Below are 21828 nucleotides of genomic sequence, written 5' to 3' on the forward strand. Positions count from 1 at the left end.
ACCCCCTTGTGGTCTTTGTGCGCAGTCTTGTTCTAGTTAAGCCTTGATTGTTGTAGTTAATACTAGAGGGATTTGACCACCAGGCCGACTGGCTGTGAGAATCAGCTGTGTCTGCTGCAGTGGGAAAACTTCTGTCCCCTGGAGAGGTGCTAATATAGCCTTTGCCTGAGGCTATCCGGCAAATGGCTCTTCGCAGGGCTTGGGCAGGGCAGGTCGCACGGGATCAGCAGGGAGGGCAGAGGGAGCAGTTATGGCTGCTCTCAGTCCCGTTCCCAGAGGCTCTGCTTCTCAGAACCCCGGCAGCCGCTGCAAACTTCGGAGAGAAAGCTGCCCTTAGGTTCCAACTGATGCCAGACAATCCTGCTTCTCCCGTCTGAGTCTGAGTCCCTAGAGACTTGCCCGGATCTGGAGCCCAAAGTCTGAGACTCACTCCCGACCGAAAACGACAACCGCACCCTCAGCCACCAGCCCGCTTTTCGCGCGCACCTCTGCACCTTTAAATTTTCCACACTGCGCCTCCTCTGAGCCTCGGGACGCTGCTGTCTTTCCTTCTAGTTGAAGAGTCTCTCCTCAGCCAGCTTTCCTGTGGTTCTGGGTGATGTCCGTTCCGTCTTTTAGTTGTATTCTTTTTTTTTTTTTTTTAAAGATAGATAGTTCTTTTTTTTTTTTTTAATATATTTTATTGATTTTTTTACAGAGAGGAAGGGAGAGAGAGATAGAGAGTTAAAAACATCGATGAGAGAGAAACATCGACCAGCTGCCTCCTGCACATCTCCCACTGGGGATGCGCCCACAACCCAGGTACATGCCCTTGACCGGAATCGAACCTGGGACCTTTCAGTCCGCAGGCCGAAGCTCTATCCACTGAGCCAAACCAGTTTCGGCTTTTAGTTGTATTTTTGAAGTGGTTGTTTGTGGCAGCAGTCTCCGGTGTTTACCTATGCCGCCATCTTGGTCGAGTCTCCCCACAGTCTACATTTTACCATGAGAATACACTTAAGCTGTAGGAGCATCGATTAACAAATCAAATTTGTCAAAGAAGTGGTCTTCACTATCTGGAAAAAGAGAAACTGATCAGATCCTGGAAAGATGGCCAACAGCAGTGCTGCCCTAAGAGGATCATTTAATTCATTTCATTGCACTTCTGAGACAATCCGGCCTACTTCCTGGTCTGTTGATGCCTGGCACTTTCCCATTACACCACCCTGCTTCAGTCACAGGTCTAACAACACCTCACGTGTGTATAGTGTCTTCACATTTCAAAACATTTGAAAAGTCATTAATTCCTTTATCCTTAGCAAAACATCATGGAGCAACGGTAGTAGGCTATCCAGTTGGGGTTATTTTACTAGGAAAGAATCAAGCGCCTGGTCTTCAGGGCCACTGTTCCTCCCATAGAACCACGAGCCCAGCACACAGGTGCTGGTGGAAATGTCCCAGGAGGCCTTGGAAGACTTGCCCTCTCCATCCCAAGATGTCAATGAATTCTCCCGTAGCCACAACATCTCGAGCCTCCACTATTATCAAGCATTTATTTTCTGCAGGAAGCCGGTCCATCCTTGCTGCTTGACACAGTCGCTGCAGGAAAGAAACATCTGCACAGCATATGTTTCAAGGGACCTGGCATATATAGCATATTGTTCTTAATATGTTTGCTCTTTTTAGCGCCATGTGCTTTAACCAAGGTCACCTCTCCGAGAAAGGTTGTTTCCCCAGGTGGGGATTTTTCCCTGAGGTTAGGGAGGGGATACAATCCCTTAACTAAGTGCCAGGCGGGTAGTTAATCACTTTAACTACAAACAATCACGCTTAAGCTACATAATCTTTACTCCCTGGAATGGAGATAAGAAATGCCCAAACCTTTGCAATAGAAATTGATAGGATTAAAATTGACTGGTATAAATACAGATGTAACAAGACAATAAACATCAGATCCTCATCAATTCCTAACCAGAACTTGGCTGGAGATCCTGACCAGAACTTGGCTGGAGATCCTGGCTAGAGGTCCTGACTAGGCTGCTGATCAACTGAAGGCTGTCTCCGTGTCATCCCTTCTTTGCCCACTCCGTCCACACCTTTGGGGATCCCTGGACTCGCTGGGGTTGGACCCCAACAATTTTCTAGCCAGAGATTGTAACTGCACAACAGAGCTGACTGAGAGGAAGTGAAAAGTCCCTTTTCTTCCTTTCTCTGCCACCCTCGAAACAAAATTACAGGTCATGAAATATGAGGTTCCAACCACAGGCTCAGTCCAACTGAAGTGAGCTGTTGGGTGTGAGCTGATACAACTGTGAAATACATGTTGATTACTCTTAGGTTGATTTTTGTGTGTGTGTGTGTGTGTGTGTGTGTGTTTTTCTCCCAGAGAGTTCCTCTGGCTGAAGTGTGGAGGGGGTTCTCTGGTTTTAAAAGAAGATTAACAAGTCTTGTAATGCTTTTTCAATGTCACAGTAAGAAAATGGTAAATGTTCCTTTCCACCGAATCTTCCTCTACAGCAGTGATGGCGAACCTTTTGAGCTCAGCGTGTCAGCATTTTGAAAAACCCTAACTTAACTCTGGTGCCATGTCACATATAGAAATTTTTTGATGTTTGCAACCATAGTAAAACAAAGACTTTTTTTAATGTTTATTTTAAATATTTAAATGCCATTTAACAAAGAAAAATCAACCAAAAAAATGAGCTCGCGTGTCATGTCATAGGTTCGTCATCACTGCTCTAGGGGGCAGGTATGAAAGTGTAATGGGTGTTAGGCATTTTTACCTGTTGGGGAGGGGTGCTGTCCAGAGCCACCTAGATAAGAGCGGCAGTTTCTTATCCTTCATGCTTTTTTGTTGTGTTTTTTTTAAGTGTGGTAAAATACATGTAACATAAATTTTACCATCTTAACTTTAAAAAATATTTTTAATTGTGGTAAATAGGCAGAATATAAAACTTACCTCTTTAACCATTTTTTAATGTACAGTTCAGTAGTGTTAAGTACATTCACATCCCTCATGCCTTTTGAAACTACTGGGATCTCACAGCATGGAGGGACCAGGAGAGTACCATGCTAAGTGAAATAAGTCAGTCAGAGAAAAACAAATATTACATCTCCCTCATCTGTGGAATCTAACTAACAAAATAAACTAACAAACGGATCCAGGAACATGGAAGCATGGAACAGAGTGTGGAATCTCGGAGGGAAGGGGAAGGAGGTAATCAATTAAAGACCTTGTATGCATAGATGCATAACTCATGGACACAGACAATAGGGTGGTGAAGGCCTGGGGCTGGGGGCGGGGGCTAGCTGGAGGGGGCCAATGGGGGAAGAAGGGGGACATTTGTAATACTTTTAACAATGAAGATAAAAAAAAAAAACACTACTTGGATCTCACACTAGCTTCTTCCATATTCTACTCTGAAGTGATGGCCCAGTTTGGGCAGTACAAATGATATTTTGGTGACTCTGGAAACAAGAATCCTAAAGTGATCATACTATTTTTGAAAAAAGCTCTTGGATCTTTCATAGAGGACAGTCAGGAGTGCCTTTAGTATATGGAAATTCACAGTCAACTTCTCACCATGAAACACTCATCTGGCAACACAATTTTGACCTGTGGTTCTTTCAAAAGCTGGAAACAGGCAAGATCTTGGATATTGCAATATTCCCTCTAAGAGGAGAATGCTAAACTGCTAATCCAGCGGTTCTCAACCTGTGGGTCACCAATCTGTGGGTCTCGACCCCTTTGGGGGTTGAACGACCCTTTCACAGGGGTCGCCTAAGACCATCGGAAAACACATATATAATTACATATTGTTTTTGTGATTAATCACTATGCTTTAATTATGTTCAATTTGTAACAATGAAAATACATCCTGCATATCAGATATTTACATTACAATTCATAACAGTAGCAAAATTACAGTTATGAAGTAGCAACGAAAATAATTTTATGGTTGGGGGTCACTACAACATGAGGAACTGAATTAAAGGGTCGCGGCATTAGAAAGGTTGAGAACCACTGTAATCCAATCAACATTCTAGTAGATAGATGTGTTTTTCTTTCAGAATGCCCTTGAAAGCCACAGACACGGGGCAATATACAACATGATTAAAAAATAGACATGTAAGATTAAGGAGCTATTTTTGTCTCAAACTCTAACAAAATAATCTGATCCATTTTATGTTGTATACATATCATTCTGCCACTGTTTTCTATCACTTCTGCTGCATGTTTTTTTAATCCTCATTTGAGGATATGGTTATTGATTTTAAGGAAAGAGAGAGAACGAGAGAGAGAGAGAAAGAGAGAGAGAGAGAAACATTACTCAGTTGCCTCCTGTATGGGCCCTGAGTGGGGATTGAACCCACTTTTTGGTGTATGGGACAATGCTCCAACTAACTGAGCCACCCAGTCAGGGCTCTGCTGAGTGTCTACATAGCATCCTTTTTTCAAGAAGCTCAAAGTACATATGATGATAGCATATCACTAAACTTCATACATTTTATGTGAAGAAGGAATAGGATAGGAACTATTCTGTAGTAAGAGACTGTAACATGGAGAAATGGCCGTGTGAGGTAGTAAAAACATTTTCCTGAAACATCTTGGTATACAGGTTTATACTGGTCTATCCTAAAAGAAGACCTACTCGTGAAAACTCATGCAAGAAACTATTGTTTAAAAGCCCTGCCTATTTGTTTTCTTTCTACATCTTACAGAAAGACTGAGGGCCATCCTTCACCATCTTGGAGAGGACTTAGCACTGTGAACTTGGAATTCAGATCATCCTGAGTCTGAATCCCAGTACCACCACTGAGAACTTTGGTAACTTACTTACCTATCTGTGCTTCAGGCTCCTTATCTGTAAAATGGAAATAATAATCATACCCGCTTCATATACTTATTTCTAGGATTAAATAAAATAATACACATTAAGCACTCAGCACTGCGCCTATCACATAATGAGGGCTTGATAAACGTGGGTGAAAAGGTACTGGCTTCGAGTAAGTGGTAGTTTATAGGAGCCTTGCTCCAATGTTTTCTACCGGAAGAAAAGATGTACTATCCCTGCAGACTTCCTGGGGGCAATTTGGAGAATCTTGAAGATTTGTTTTTCTAACTCTTAAGCCAAATCTCTCCATTCCTTTATGTTTCATAACAAGATAGCCATCAATACTTAGCTTTCTATTTAGACCCTCTGCCAGCTGGCCAATTTGAAAAGCAACCATGACACTAATTTCATCCACAGGAAGCTAATGAGCTGTGGTTGAATCAGGTTAAAAATAAAAATCAGAAGAATGGTCTTCCTGTGCTGTATGTCCATGTGATCTCATTTAATGGTGAAATGGTAAGGGTTCATTCATTAAAAGCTAATTCCATCTGGAGTGATTCATTCCTTTTTAATATTTTCCATTTTATTTCTTAAAAATAATAATTAATTGACAATTCAGGGAACAAACCACTTAACACATGTAGACAAGAGAGATGAAATGCAGAAATTGTTCCTGGGCCTTCAGCAAACCTGGGCACCTGTGAGGCTGCCCCGCCTTGCACCTGCTCTCCCGCTCTCTGAGGATATGTTTATTGATTTTAGGGAGAGAGAGAGAAGCATCAATGTGAAGGAGACACATCAATTGGTTGTCACCCACTCATGCCTTGACCAAGGCCAAGGATTGAACCTGCAACCCGGGTATGTGCCTTTGACTGGGAATTGAACCTGAGGCCCTTCGGTGCATGGGCCAATGCTCTAACCACTGAGCACACTGGTCAGGGCTGAGTCTTTTGTTTCTTACCAATAACCTGCTTAAAATAATATCCCAAAAGGACATATTTTGGGGTGGCAAACTCTATTCTCCCTCAGTTGAAAACTGAGGCTTGAATGTCGGGACTTTACCACAACCCTGCTGGTGTGTTGCTAAGGGAAGTACACAATCCCTTACAGCTCCTCATTCCAATCTACCATCTATCATCTACATTAGGCTAAGAAGTACATGCACAGTCCTCCTCTGTTGAACAGCTTGGGTCAGAATCCCCAGTCGTGACCGAGTGTTCTGTCTGTAGCTTTTTAGTTGGTGTCTGTCTGGAGGAGACTTATCTTGGTTCTCAGGTCCTTTAACTAGGATGCAAATATGAAAATGGCAGTCTTGGACAACATGATAACAACTGCATTATTCATGTTTGATTCTGGCTTGGTTTCAGGGTTTTAATGTAACAATTGACCAGTTTAATTCAGTCCATGTTTGCTGACTCTGTTTTCGCTGCCTAGGGTGACCTAGGGCGCCAGAACTGGCTTTCCATGTGGCCATCTGGAAGGCCTCTCAGAATAGATGAGACCTGGGCTATACCCCATCTCCAACCTCAGGACTGGGGGAGATAACTGGAGTCTTCACCAGTTCCTATGTCTACCTCTCTGAGTGACTGCAGGGACACAGATATTGGGCCAGGTTTTAAGTTTTAAGTTTGTCAAGGGCGAGCTCTGCTCCTGTGAGACATCGCATCTTGAGCTGACCTCTCTTACATCATTTCATCGTTTTGTAATTCCCTATTTGCTTCTTTGGTAGACTGTACGCACCTGGAGAGCGAAGTTGGTGTACGTGCTCTTCATTGCCATCCCCATATGACCTAGTACATAGTATGCGCTTTAAAATATCGTTGAATGCATGGACCTAGTACTGTGAATGCTTAGCATATTTGGAATTCAGTTACTCCAGAAGTGCATGATAATTTACTTCAGTATCCTTAGATGATGCTAGCATAATCTAGAAATGCACTAGGAGAGAATATGCTAGGGGTGGAAGTAATGAGGATAAGACAAAGCAAATGAGAAGCACATTTTTCCATCTGGAAGAGGGGAGAGAGAAGGAGAAAGAAAGGACAGAGGTAATTCTGGGTTCCCAGCAGGATGTGCTACAAAAATAGACCACTCCATTTTTTTTTAATTGTCAAAATGAATTGAACTGAAGCAAACTGAGTTGCAGGAATTCGGCCTACTGAAGGGGCATCCCGAAGAGTTCAAACTCCACTAAAATTCTTCTTCCCTTTCATTCCCCCTCCCAGTGAAACTGAAAATCTCTGATTACCCTTCCCACCAGAGAGATCCTTCAGCTCTGAGGACACCCAGGGAAGGTTCTGGAAACTACCTTGGGTGTGGAGACCCAACGTCATTGGGTCTTTCTCCCCAAGTGTTCCTGAGAGCCTCCAAGAATTCCCTACAGCCTGGGAGTTTTGCCCTGAGCCTTAGACTCCTGGCAGTGCCATCTGGAAATTCTGGAAGGAAGCTTCCAAGGCAAGTAGTCCCTGGGGTAGGATATGATGACTGAGGCCTGACCAAATTAGCGAAGGTCCATGCATGAGATGGAATACTGTACAGCCTTTAAAAATTACAGAGACCACATGACATAGAGAAACATGCAGTGTGATCCAAATTAAATATATGTGCTAGATCAGTGATGGCGAACCTTTTGAGCTCGGCGTGTTAGCATTTTGAAAAACCCTAACTTAACTCTGGTGCCGTGTCACATATAGAAATTTTTTGATATTTGCAACCATAGTAAAACAAAGACTTATATTTTTGATATTTATTTTATATATTTAAATGCCATTTAACAAAGAAAAATCAACCAAAAAAATGAGTTCGAGTGTCACCTCTGACACGCGTGTCATAGGTTCGCCATCACTGCCCTAGATGTTGATATTCCAGAAGAGCTTAATTTTCTTTTTTAAAATATTTTTCAATGTTTTAAAAAGATCCTTAATAAAATACACAATATGAATGGCTGCTATTCACTGCTCTGTATGTAATTCCCATGAACTATAATTAACTGTACATTATTACAGGTGAAAATATCATGCAGTAAACTGTTGCAGTTGTGATGTGTGTGGTGCTTTGTGAACACCCTGTGCTTCTGAGCTCATAGCAACAAACAAGAATCTTTATTCTCTTTTTAAAATATATGTTAAAAGAGGTAACCTGTTCAAAGCAACCATAACGGGGTCAGGGTCACTCCATTATCAGTGGTACCATGGGAGGACGTGGCAAAGAGGTCAGACTCCGCGTGCTCAGAGTCCAGGAACCTGGGCTTGTTGGGGAGGACACTGAGAGTCATAGGCAATGTGCCCCTTCTCCTAACAGCCACTGACGGACATGGCTGGCTGCTTCGGAGCTGAGCAGCCTCCCTTCCTCCCATGCTCCCCTTTAATGGTGCACTCACCATCCCTTGTCCCCTCTATTAAATCAGGGCTGGAAGAGAACCGCCACTGACCCAATTTTATTGAGATTGATTTCAGTAAACTTTGCAACAAGATGAGGCCTGGCTGCTTTACATCTCTCTCTTCCTCTGTCTCTCTTTAGACAAACTCAATTAGCCCTGATCCCTCTACATTTCTGACAAGGGATCAGCAAATTGTTTAGGTCAGAAGCAAAACGCCTTCTCCGGAGGCTGTGAGGACACTAAATAAGATTTAGTCTGGGGACAAATGGACATGTGGTTATTATTCAACTAGTGACCTGGTGCACGGATTCATGCACATTGAAAGGAAATTAATTAGAAGGTGGCTGGCGGGGTGGGACTAGGCAAGATGGGCTGGGCATGCCCTGGAGCCAACCTCCCCGATCTCTCCCAGGCTGGCTGCACTTGGAGCTGCGCCATGGCTCTAAGGGTGTCTGCTGAGTGAATGGGGTACCTCCAGCAGGTGGGGTCCCTCAGCCTGGCCTGCAGGGATTGGGCTGAAACTGGCTCTCTGACATTCCCTGAGGGGTCCCCGAGTGTGAGAGGGTACTCTGCAAAGTTGCTGTCATACAGAGTGTGGAACGCAGATGCAAGTGTGCATTAATCCAGATTCAGGGCCCATAGTGCCCCAGCAACAACATAACCCACGGCTGAAGGTGGAATCACATGGCCCCAGGAGGAATCGGGCTCCCTCCTCTCTGGTTTTGGGGTGCATCACCCAAGAACCGCTGCTGCCAAGTCACTGCAGCTCGGCAGCTCCTGCATTGAGTGTCTGCCCCCTGGTGGTCAGTGCATGTCATAGCTACTGGTCGGATGGACACTTAGCATATTAGCCTTTTATATATGTAGATACGCAGTATTCTATTATTTATTCATTCATCTATCCAGAAAATATTTATTATATATGCACCGTTACATGTACAATATTACAGGGAATGGCACATACAACATACAATAGATGCTACAGAGGCTGTAAGAGAGGTACCCTGGTGTTATGGAAAAACAGGCTAGTTCTCTATTCACTTGGCATTTTAGTGTTGGGAAGGCTGGCAAAAGTTCTATTCTGAGTCATGAAGGATGAGGCCTAAAAAGCAGACAAGAGAGGAGTGAAGCGTTCCATGCTGAGGGAACAGCAGGCTCAGAAGCTCAGAGCTAGACAACAGCACGACTGCAGGGAATGACAATGGCTAGTGTGTAGGGTACATTACGGGTGCAACCCGTGCTTACAGCCCTCCACATGAAAGGGAGAGATGGTGCAGTTCATAACTACAGGGTTTTACTGTTAGTCACTATTAACACACAAGGAACATAAAACCAAGAAAAGCAGTCCCTTTACTCTGGGCTCGAGTGGCATGTTCTGACTCACAAAATCCTCAGGGGAAGAGATATTCTGAAGTTCCTCTTGCCTAACCAGTTCCTCTCACCAGCACCAGATGAGTTAATTCACTGAGGCACCAATAGTCTTGTTTATTGGGGGATAAGGATTGGAAGGAGAAGAGCTACTGTATTTTATTCTTTTCCCTTCACCCACATTCTACCAACTACCAACTCCTTTCCCCCAGGCATGCTGTAGCAGTCATTAAATATTGTGAATATCATCCCTGCTTCTCAAAGCCCCATGCCTGCACCTGCACATACTCTTTCCTGAACACTCCTGCCACCACAAGAGAATGTAGGATCAGAATCAAGTTTTGTTTGAGTGAAAGGAAATTTACTAATGTGCCATTGTTTACATTCTAGAATGTTTTTTTAAAATATTTTTATTGATTTTTTACAGAGAGAAAGAGAGAGGGATAGAGAGTTAGAAACATCGATGAGAGAGAACCATCGATCAGCTGCCTTCTGCACATCTCCCACTGGGAATGTGCCCGCAACCAAGGTACATGCCCTTGACCGGAATCGAACCTGGGACCTTTCAGTCTGCAGGCCGATGCTCTATCCACTGAGCCAAACCAGTCAGGGCTAGAATGTTAATAAATACATTTTATTTGTTACCTTTATTTATTATTTACGTATTACTTTTATCTTTGGCTAGCTCAAGCGAATTTCTGTTACTGATAACCAAGAGTTATAACTCAGAATGATTTTAGTAGAGACCTTAATTTTTTTACTGGAGTTGGAAGAGACTTTAGAAATCACTCCATCACCTGACAGATGTGAAAACGGAGATACTGAAAGCGAAGAAAACCGATCTGATATCACACAGATGTGTCATATGGAGACTGCATTCACTTCCAGTCTTTCCCCTTCAACATTCTCGCCTCAGTCCACAACCCTCTCATCATGCAAATACGGATGCATTATTTAATGGCAGGAGAAATATTAATTAGTGCTTGCATTATTTACCATGAACATTGTCACTCATAAGGAGAATATAACTGTGTTGTAGGGAGGGTCTGTGGCCACTTTGAATCTATTCTTGTTGAATGGCTAGGAGTTTTTTTTACTATGTCTGCACACAAATTTACTGCCAAATTAGTGGCTTAAAAATAAGGCATTTTTTAAAATATATCGCAGTTTCTATAGGTCAAGAGTTTGGTCACAACATAATAGGGTTTTCTTTAAGGCTGCAATTGAGGGGTCAGACAGCTCTAGGTTTTCATCTATAGGCTAAACTGGGACATAGTCTGTCTCTAAGCTCATTCTTTCTGGTAGAATTTGTTTTCTTGCTGTTTTAGAACTGAGGTCCCTGACTTATTGCTGGCTGCCCTCAATTTCTAGAGTCCACCCACAGTTCCCTGCCAAGTGAGCTTCCCCAACACGGACACTTTACTTCATCAAACCAGTAAGAAGAATCTCTAGAGCAGTCTAGCAAAACAGGTCTTACATAAACACGGGAATGACAACCCTTTACCTTTGCCACAGTCTACTGGGTAAAAGCAATTCATAGGTCAAAGATCCCACTCATCCTCAAGGAGATATGCATGAACCAGGAAATGAGGATCATGAGGGGCCACCCTAGTATCGGTCTGCCACAGACACCATACATAGCCAGGCCTGCATATACCCAACTCATTTACCAGAAGGAGGGTGATGGGAAAGTTTTCTGGGAAATTAAAAATATAAGCTCCTTCAGTTCACATGAAAGTGAAAGAGACATTATGAAAATAGAATTGCTGAAATTTGGCAAACATTGAGTTGGTATAGGAAATGGAAGAGAAAGGTGACTCGGGGCTTAGAGCCAGTGACTGGAAAGAGGACAACACTATCACTAAATCTGGGAATGGAGCAGAGTGAGTGAGAAAGGAGGAATCTGAAGAGATTCATTTCAAGTTCCCATAGGACAGTGATGGCGAACCTTTTGAGCTCGGCGTGTCAGCATTTTGAAAAACCCTAACTAACTCTGGTGCCGTGTCACATATAGAAATTTTTTGATATTTGCAACCATAGTAAAACAAAGACTTATACTTTTGATATTTATTTTACATATTTAAATTCCATTTAACAAAGAAAAATCAACCAAAAAAATGAGTTTGCATGTCACCGCTGACACGTGTGTCATAGGTTCGCCATCACTGCCATAGGATGTCCACCTGGAGTTGTGGATCTGGAGATAAGGATAGAGGCCTGGGGCACAGATTTGGATAGCATCAACCTAGAAGTAGATGACATTTACTGGTGTGGGAATGGATGGTACATTTGTATATGTAGCAGTAGGAAACTGTCGAGTAACACTCCCTCCACATTCTGTGTGGAGTAGGGTTCGGTATCTGAAAGAGGAGCCGCACAACAAATGAGAGAAAAAGACACGACATAATTTTGCAATATTGGGGGACCAGGCGGGCAAGTCCCTAAGGACTTCCACCGATCTCCTGCCGCTCTAAGCTTTTATTTGATCTGGGGTAGCCCTAGAGTAAGGTGGTTTGAATGACATATGGATTAGCTCATTGGTAGACAATTTCCAGAAATAGGCAGAATATCTGATAAACAATAGTCAACAAGGATCTACACAAGTATCTAAGGAATTAAGGGAACTAAGGTGGGGATGCTTCAGCTATTATTACCTAAATTAACTGGGTGGTTCCTAGATTAACCGGGTGGTACAGTTCTGACCTTTGCTAGGACTTCAAAGGGTACTAGCTTTTGGGGGTCTCTGTGTAAATTCAGCTAGTGAAGACAATGAATGGACTCCGGCAGGAAACCATGTTACACATTCTCCTGCTAAAAGTCTTTCATATTTCCACTCATACTCCTTAAGCTTGCAAGGTCCTTCATGGTTTAGCACTTGCTTCCTTCTCTACATTCTTTTTTTTTAAAATGTGTTTTTCTTGATTTTAGAAAGAGAGGAAGGAACAGGGAGAGAGAGGGAGAGAAACATGGATATGAGAAAGAAACATGATCAATTGCCTCTGGTACACACCCTGACCAGGGATTGAACTGGCAACCTGGATATGTGCCCTGATCAGGAATCGAACTGGCAACCTTTCTGTTCATGGGATGATGCTCAACCAATGAGCCACACTGACCAGGGGCTCTCTACACTCTTATAGACCCTCTCCCTAGAACTCTATTATACTCCCTGCGTTCTGTTTTCTCCGAGCCCTTGCTTACCATTTTCCACTGTATGAAACACTTCATCTCTCTCCCCAACATTGCCTGACTATGTATCCTTTGAATCTCCATGCAGATTATGCCCCTTGGAAAGACTCCCATGACTCCATGAGATAACTTAGGTATTCCCTCTTTGTGCTTCCAGAGCATGCTGTATAACCCCTTTCTGTAGTTCTAAGTCACTGTATTGTCATTACCTAGTTACCTGTCTCTTCTAGACGACAAGCTTCTTGAAGGTAGGCATGGGGTCTAGCCCACAGTTGGATGTCCAGATCGTAGCATGGTCCTCAGCACACAGAAGATGCTTAATAAGCACCTGTTGAACAAATGAGTGAATGTTAACCTATTTCTCTCTTGTTTAAATTTATTTGCTTACAACTATCAGAAAACTCAATCGAAAAAGGAATTAATGCTTAAGCAAAAAGGAAATCTAATGGCTCATGTGAGCAAAGAAGTCCAGAAGTTATGCTACTCTCGAGTGTGATTTATTTTTATTTATTTATTTATTTTTCTTTTAAAAATACACTTTATTTTTTAGAGTAGTTTTAGGTTCACAGCAAGATTGAGCAGAAAAGACAGAGTTCCCCTATATCACCTGGACCCATACACACACAACTTCCTTGACTACCAATATCCAGCACCTGAGTGGTACATTTTTTAATTTATTTTTAATTTATTTTTATTTTTTACTTATTTTATTTTTATTTTTTTAATTAAATCTTTATTGTTCAGATTATTACATTACTTACTCTTTTTTCCCACCATAACTCCCCTCCACCCAGTTCCAACCCCACCCTCTGCCCTCACTCCCCACCCACTGTCCTCATCCATAGGTCCACATTATTGTCTAATCTCTTTACTCACCCTCCCCCCTCCCCCGCCAGGAATAGTCAGTCCATTCCCTTTCTATTTCCCTGATTCTATTACAATCACCAGTTCATCAGATTATTTATTCACTTGATTTTTAGATTCACTTGTTGATAGATGTGTATTTGTTGTTCATAATTTGTATCTTTGCCTTTTTCTTCTTCTTCCTCTTCTTAAAGGATACCTTTCAGCATTTCATATAATACTGGTTTGGTGGTGATGAACTCCTTTAGCTTTTCCTTATCTGTGAAGCTCTTTATCTGGCCTTCACTTCTGAATGATAGCTTTGCTGGATAAAGTAGTCTTGGTTGTAGGTTCTTGGTATTCATCACTTTGAATATTTCTTGCCATTCCCTTCTGGCCTGCAAAGTTTCTGTTGAGAAATCAGCTGACAGTCGTATGGGTATTCCCTTGTAGGTAACTGAGTTTCTTTCTCTTGCTGCTTTTAAGATTCTCTCTTTGTCTTTTGCTCTTGGCATTTTAATTATGATGTGTCTTGGTGTGGTCCTCTTTGGATTCCTTTTGTTTGGGGTTCTCTGCGCTTCCTGGACTTGGAAGTCCATTTCTTTCACCAGGTGGGGGAAGTTTTCTGTCATTATTTCTTGAAATAGGTTTTCAATATCTTGCTCTCTCTCATCTTCTGGCACCCCTATAATTCGGATGTTGGTATGCTTGAAGCTGTCCCAGAGGCTCCTTACACTATCTTCGTATTTTTGGATTCTTTTTTCATTTTGCTTTTCCGGTTGGGTGTTTTTTGCTTCTTCGTATTTCAAATCTTTGACTTGATCCTTGCGATCCTCTGGTCTGCTGTTGGGAGTCTGTATAATATTCTTTATTTCAGTCAGTGTATGCTTAATTTCTAGTTGGTCCTTTATCACAACATCGAGGGTCTCATTAGATTTCTTGAGGATCTCACTACATTTATCGGTGGTCTCACCAGTCTTTTCGAGGGCCTTACTCAATTTATCAGCGGCTTCTAAACAGTTCTTTAAAGACCTTAAAAGTGTGGTTTTGAACTCTATATCCAACAGTTTGCTTTCCTCCAATTCTGTCGTTTGTGTCCTGTTTCTTTGTCTCGGCATTTTTTGTGCTTCGCTGTGTCGATAGAGTGGCTTTCTGTGCTAAGTGTCCCAATTACCTGAGGTAGACACTCTTGGTGCACCCCCTTGTGGGCTTTGTGCACAGTCTTGTTGTAGCTAAGCCTTGATTGTTGTAGTTATCACTGTGAGGAATTGACCTCCAGACCAATTGGCTGTGAGAATCAGCTGTGTCTGCGGTGGGAGAACTTCTGTGCTGGAGACACCCCTCTGGGGCTAGACTTGCTTCGATGGGGCTTTGGTGCTCACTGAGTCTGCCTCCTGAGTGTGTCTTTTATGGTTCCGCGGAGCTGCAAACTGGATGGTCCCACTCTGACCTCTGGGCTTCCTGGCTCCTGGATCTCTAGGGAGGTGCTAATCTAGCCTTTGCCTGAGGCTATCCAGCAAAAGCCTCCCTGCAGGGTTTGGGTGGGGCAGGTCCCATGAGATCAACAGGGCGGGGTTAGCAGTTATGGCTGCTCTCAGTCTTGCCCTCAGAGGCTCTGCTTCTCAGTGTCCCAGTAATCGCTGCAAGCCCCACAGAGAGAAAGCTGCCCTAGGGTTCTGAGCGATGCCAGATAGTCCCGCTTCTCCCGTATGAGTCTGGGTCCCTAGAGACTCGCCCAGAACTGGAGCTCAGAGCCTGAGATTCCCTCCCGATTGAAAAGGACAACCGCGCCCTCAGCCGCCAGCCTGCTCCGCATGCACTCTGCACCTTAGTATTTTACTTCAGCACTGCGCCTCCTCTGAGCCTCGGTATGCTTTTCTCTTTCCTCCTAGTTGTAGAACTTCCACTCAGCCAGCCTTCCTGTGGTTGTGGATGATGTCCGTTCCATCTTTTAGTTGTATTTTTGAAGTGGTTGTTCATGGCAGCAAAACTCCCGTGTTTACCTATGCCGCCATCTTGGTTTTCCTCGAGTGTGATTTAATGCAGATTCCAAATGATGTCATCAGGTTCCTTTGGCTTTGCCTACTCTAGCTTACTTTCATTTATGGGCTGGGTCTCCCTCATCATAGTAGGATGGGTGCATTTGCACCTGGTTTTACATATTTACACATTCATTCTCAGTGGGAAAAGTGCCTCACTCCCAGAAACCTGTGTAGAAGTTTCCTGGAGTCTCAGTGATTCTAAGAGGAGTCCCTGCCCATTCCTGAACCAGTCACTGTATGTCCAGGAGCATACAGGACTCTGATTGGCTAGGCTTGGGTCACATACCATGCCCAGATCTGTTCCATCAAAGCCACTCAGAATGTGGGCAGAGAATGGAGATGGAGGTTGGGAAGGGCTAGACTCACCAGTCAGAAATCTTGGACTTTTCCTGGAATTTTGATGAGGGCACTCCCCAAAAGCAAATTTCCCTTAAGCAGTGACTAAACAGGGAGATAAGGAGGACAAAGATCAAGCGAAAATTCTAAGTGAGATAAAGTGAAAAACTAAAAAAAGAAAAAAAATGCAGAGTGTCATCCAGGAAAGAAGACTAATATTTGTTTAGCATCTACCATGTGACAGGAACTTTTCATACATTATCTCATTAGATCCTTACAATAGCCTTACAACACAGACTTTTTAAATCCCTAGTTGACAGAATCTCAGGGTAAATTGAGTCTCAGAGAGGATATGTGACGCCCCCAGGCCACACAGCTAGTAAGCAGTGCAGCTGGAACAGGAGTTTTCTGGCTTCAAAGAACCGTGACAAGAGTTCAGCAAGATGTCTAACCTGGCAAGAGCGCTGAGACGAGTCAGTGCTAAAATGAGGACTGGCCATTTGGAAACAGGAGGTCCCAGCTGACTGTCATGATGGCTGTTTCAGAAATGCTGTGAGGGCCTCGGGGACTGAGCAATGAGCAGATGGTTACTCTCCCAGGAAGCTTGACAATGAAAAGAAGGAGAAAGGTGGTGGCAATAGATACCTGCTTCAGTGTGTCTCCTCAGGCACAAAGTGGTCTCCTCAAAGGCAAGGACCTTATCTGTTTTTATGCCTCCAGCCTAGGAGAGGCCTTGCTCATAGTACCTATTACTAAGCATTTGTTCAATGAGTAAGTAAATCATGGACTGGATGAATGAAAGAAGAAAAACTATATCCCAAGAGGAAAGGAAGACAGAGAAAGAAATATAAAGATAGGTTAATTTAAACATATTTCTAGGGCACGTACAAAGAGGTTGATAATGAAAGAAAAAGTTGATGAATGAAGCAAAGTCCCTTATGAGGCTCAAATCCCATGGAGGAATAAGCCTTAGGTAAGATTTCAATTTTTTCCTCCCTCAAAGCAAGAGGGAGGGAGGAAAAGATGGGTTGTGATCTTTAGAACATCTGTGGTGAAGGGGGAAAAAAATCAAAAGCACTTTTATCTATAGCCCTCAGTTGTCACTGTGAAATAATAAGTGTTTATTTCTCTAACTCAGCTGCATGTACTTTTCAGGCAGGCCCAACATTTCATCCATGCCTCCTCACCCCCATAGTCCCAAGACATAGAATAGATGCTAAGATAATTGTATAAACTCAATGGGTTGAGTAGAATAAAATTAAATTATCCTATATAATAAAGAGCTAATTAGACCGGATGGTGGAACGACCTTCTGGAACAACCAGTGGGCAGAAGATGGGGCCAAGAGGGAGCCGAGGTGGCTGGGGCTGCGAAGGCCTACCCTTGCAAGAATTTCGTGCATCAGGCCTCTAGTCTTTTATAAAAATCAGAGCACAGCCTGCAGAAAGGACAGCTACAGTATAACTCTAATTTGGGCTTGTAGGGTGCTGTGAGAAGATGGAGGAGGGTGGAATAATGTGTACGTGTGATCTCCTCTACAGAATCTTTGCTGAGCAAATAGCTCCTTATCGTTTTCTTTTCTAATACAGGCTGATACCCCACTTAATCAGAACACCTGGGCTTGGGCGGTGATTATTAGGTTGAGCGATGGTAATCACAGGTCTGTCTTGGGAAATGCTAGACTGTGATGTCTCAGAGATTAGCAATCAATAGTGACTTACTAAGGTTCCTGGGGGTCAGGGCCTGGGCCTTCCCTCAGTGGGACTGACTCAGTCAGCACTGACCCAGCTGAGCAGGTGACAAAACTGATTGCACCACGCCTGACCACATGCCCATTCTGCCCACTCCCTACAGGTCCCTGACAGCAGCCAGAAGAGTACATCCTAGGGCTGCTTGGAGTGCCACCAGCTGCAGAAGGTAGCCTGACCTTGAACTCTAACCTGGCTTTAAATTATTCACATCCTAGCATGAGGTAACAGAGAAGATGGATGGCTACTAATTAGAACAATGGTGAAGTGAAGAAATAAAATAATCTACAATGAAAAACTCCCTCTCTTGTCTATGTTTAATCTCTAACAGGAATAAGGATAAAGTAAATGGTGGGGTGAGGTGGTGTCATCAGCAGGCCCCTCTTTGGATGTGTTCCACTGAGCAGAAACAAAGGAAGGGCACTGGAGAGAAAGGAGTTTAATTCCCTCTTTGTGGGGCAGGGCCAAGGGCAGGCCGGGTTAGGCAGGGAAGCAGAACTCACTGCTTACCTCCAGGGATTTCTGGTCTTCCTATTTGTACACGCAGGTGGTTTATCTCCGTGTAAGCTATTTTGGATTCTTACTTTGCACAGAGTTGGTGTGTGCTTTCTGCTGAGACCCAAAAGGGAGGGGAGGGAAGTTGGGCATTGGAGCCAGCCAAAATGGAGCTCTGGATATATGAATCTTTTACCTAATTTCAAGCAAATAGATCTGCTCTCTTTACTCCTTCCACTCACCCACCTCTACAGACAGAGTTTCCATCTTTACCAACAGGTACATGCTTCCCAACTGCCCCTCTACAGTGGAGTGTATCACAGCAACAAGGGCCAGCCCTGGGCAAAACTATGCACCAACGGAAATGAATCTCCAGCTCCTCTTTCTCTTGTGCCCCCCTCCACCAACTCCATAGCACAATCTGGTTGTCAAGGAAATCCATCAATTTCTGGATGTAGGGGTGACCTTCTCCTGGCGTATTTTTGTTCTAATAATAGGCCTTATATTTTGATTTCCTGTACATCATCTCATTTGGCCAGCAACCCTGTGAGGAAATATGATAGTCATATTTCCCAAAAGACATTTTTGAGCACTTATAAAATGAACTATCATTTACTGAGTATTTTACATGCCAGTCGCTGTGTATTTCAATGCCTTACATACCTCAATTAATCATGATAACCGCTCCTGAGGTTTGGGAGTATCATCCCCATCTTACAGAGGAGAAGCTAGGTCTCAATAACTTCCCAAAGGCCATCCAGCCAAGTAGCAAACCAGGATTAAGCCCTGGGTCTGGCCAAGTCCAAATCCTGGGCTTCACCTCCAACACCCTTCTGCCTGTGCCGAAGGCAGGCTACACCTGTGTGCCATTCTCTAATGGGCTTTTCCTGTTTTAAAAACTATTTTATGGAACTAACAGAGTTAGGGCTAAAGGCGCATGGGATAAATGATGCCAGAAGACAAATTCCTGCATCTGGAGGGACTGAACCACCAGGCCGTAGTTTCAGACACAGAAATAAGCATGTAACTATCTCCCTCGTACCTCTCAAACCGCTTAATAACACAGGTTTTGCTATCCTAAAGCAGATGGTCCTATGAAACCTTTAGTAAGCTGAAATGGCCTAAAGTGAAGAAGCAGCTACTATTAATTTATATGGAAAAAATTTTGAGCATTCCCAGATCCAAAGAATAACCTACCAAATCACACCAAACATGCTAATTTTGTCCAGTTTTAAGCTAAGCATAACACCCTTACGAGCTCTCTTAGGCTCCTCTGATGCCTCAGGGCACATCTTGCTAACAGATGCACAATGTGAATTGAGACACACACAGATGCTCACAGACACAGAGAAAAGCACTGTGGCTTGATGCTGGGATGCCGCGTGTGGTTCCCAGGAAGGAGCCTGGAGCGGCCACTCCCGCTGCTCGTGTGCGGGCCACCTCTCTAACAGCTATTTTTTTTGGCTTTGCACCTTTCTTTTCATAACAGTGAAAAGCCTCTTCAGATTTCTTTTGATTGGCAAAAACGGGTCTTTAAAAAAAAAAAAAAAGTAAGTCCTTTGTAAAAGCCAAGTGGCGAAACACAAGCTTTCGAAAAGCGGGGGATTCCTATACCTGACTCTAATAGCTGACTCTTCATTAGTTGAGTCCAAATGAAACGGAAGAATGTCCTGATCCCCCTGCAGCCTGGTTTCCTCCCCTACCATTGCACTGAAATTGGTCCTGTCAAGGTCACCCATGACCTCCTGGCTGAGCTATTTTACTTTACATTGGCACCTGTCTTGGCCCCTCTGCAGCAGCATTTACTGTAATTGCTGACCACTTATTGAAACCCTCCCTGCCTTGACATTGAGGCAGCAGCCTGTCCTAGTCCTAGTGCTATTTCTTTGGCCTTTCCTTCTCAGCCTCTTTCAAAGGCTCAGGCTTCTCTGACTATATCAGTCATGCAAAAGGCAGAATCCACCCTGGTGAGGGTAAGCAGAAAGGCATAATTACAGGTATTGATTGGGTTATAGCATCCAGGGGATTCCTGAAGAAGCAGACCCTGGGCGGAGTTACCAGCAACTAAGCCATTCTCAGGAGTGAATTGCCAGGGGAGTTGCTGCTTCTGCCATGATTTCGAAGTGCTTACTGCACTGGGAAACCGCCCTACAGCTGCCATCCTGACATCTAGCATTGCTGCCCTCCACACCAGCTCAGTGGCTGCCGCCTGCCCGGCCTGCCCCCCCTTCAACACCCTCCTTCTCTGCTCTGAGGTTTGGAGTCTCATGTGAGTGGGTCTAATATGCAGAACCTAAATCACATCCTCAGAAACCCTAGTTACAAGGAGTCTGGGAGATGTCCTTTTAGCTTTGCAGTACAGGAAGTCTTACTGAAAGGAGACTGAAATAGATATTGAGCCCTAACTGGTTTGGCTCAGTGGATAGAGTGTCGGCCTGTGGACTGAAAGGTCTCAGGTTCGATTCCGGTCAAGGGCATGTACCTTGGTTGCGGGCACATCCCTAGTAGGAGGTGTGCAGGAGGCAGCTGATGGATGTTTCTCTCTCATCGATGTTTCTAACTCTCTATCCCTCTCCCTTCCTCTCTGTAAAAAAATCAATAAAATATATTTTTTAAAAAATAGATATTAAGTCAAAAGTCCCTTGAAATTTTGGTGCTCTTCAGAGTTATGTTCTCAGCTCTTTTCTTTCCTGGTACTAAGACTATCTTTCATCAACCTCGTGGCTTCAGTCACTATGTGGGTTACCTCTAACCTTGAACTCCAGACCTGAATGTCTAGCTGGCTACTAGGTAGCTCTACTTCCTCTGAAGTCAGCATCCCCCTGTATTTTTTGTATCAGTGAATGGCACCACCATCTAGCTAGTAACTCAAGTCAGAAACCAGGGACAGTGCTCTGTCTCCCGTATGCCTCATGTAAATCGCTATGGTGTGCAGTTGGTCTATATTTTTCAGTCCTTTTGCAATTAGCTGGGGGCATCTGACTACCTCCTGGTCAATGTAATCTGAACATAGGTAACATGAGCAAGTTCAGGTGAAACCCATGGAAGTAGTAACCTTTCACACATTACCTGCACTCTTTCCCCATCTGCCAACTGAATGGAGCACTTCAGGGACCTAAAGCAGAGCACAGCCATAGATGGAAGGAGCCTGGGTCCCTGAATGACTCAATGGAGCTCTGCAGCTCTCAGAACTGATCTGCATTGTACTGTGAAGTGAGGATGTGGGGTCACAAAGTTGCCCTTCAGATCTCCTACTGGAGGCAACACGATGTACTGGTGCCCCAGTTGGATATATCACTTGGCTACACTTCCCAGGGGCTGCTCCCAATGACGGAGTATGCAGCGCATACAAATTCGAACTCATTCCTGCAAGACACTGGATGCTGCCAGCAAATGACTTTGACTCATAAGTTCTCCAATGGTGTGGATGAACTTTTCTGGGAATTACAGTGAAGTCCAGGACTCTTTCTACCCAATCCTCCTTCCCTGTTCCTCTCCTTCACAGGAGTCAAACCTGTCCTGTGGTCTGAAAGCTCTCCTCACCTCCCTTAGCATCCTCCTACTTGTCTTTCACAGGTATTTCCCCCAATAAAGCTCTTGCGTGTCTAATCTCA

The 21828-nt window shown here is 43.8% G+C and overlaps 1 protein-coding gene across 1 annotated transcript in view; it reads right to left on the reverse strand.

The window, feature by feature from the left end:
- PAQR8 (progestin and adipoQ receptor family member 8) overlaps positions 1 to 21828 on the reverse strand; it is a 112102-nt gene that overhangs the window by 44156 nt on the left and 46118 nt on the right. The window contains exon 4 of the mRNA XM_070418431.1: positions 12960 to 13078. The gene's annotated coding sequence lies outside the window, so the exon portion shown is untranslated. The remainder of the gene's footprint in view (positions 1 to 12959; positions 13079 to 21828) is intronic.

The sequence above is a fragment of the Myotis yumanensis genome, unplaced genomic scaffold (genome assembly GCF_028538775.1).
Source record: "Myotis yumanensis isolate MYYU_CA2020_CCGP unplaced genomic scaffold, mMyoYum1.0.hap1 SCAF_6, whole genome shotgun sequence".
Lineage (NCBI taxonomy): Eukaryota > Metazoa > Chordata > Mammalia > Chiroptera > Vespertilionidae > Myotis > Myotis yumanensis.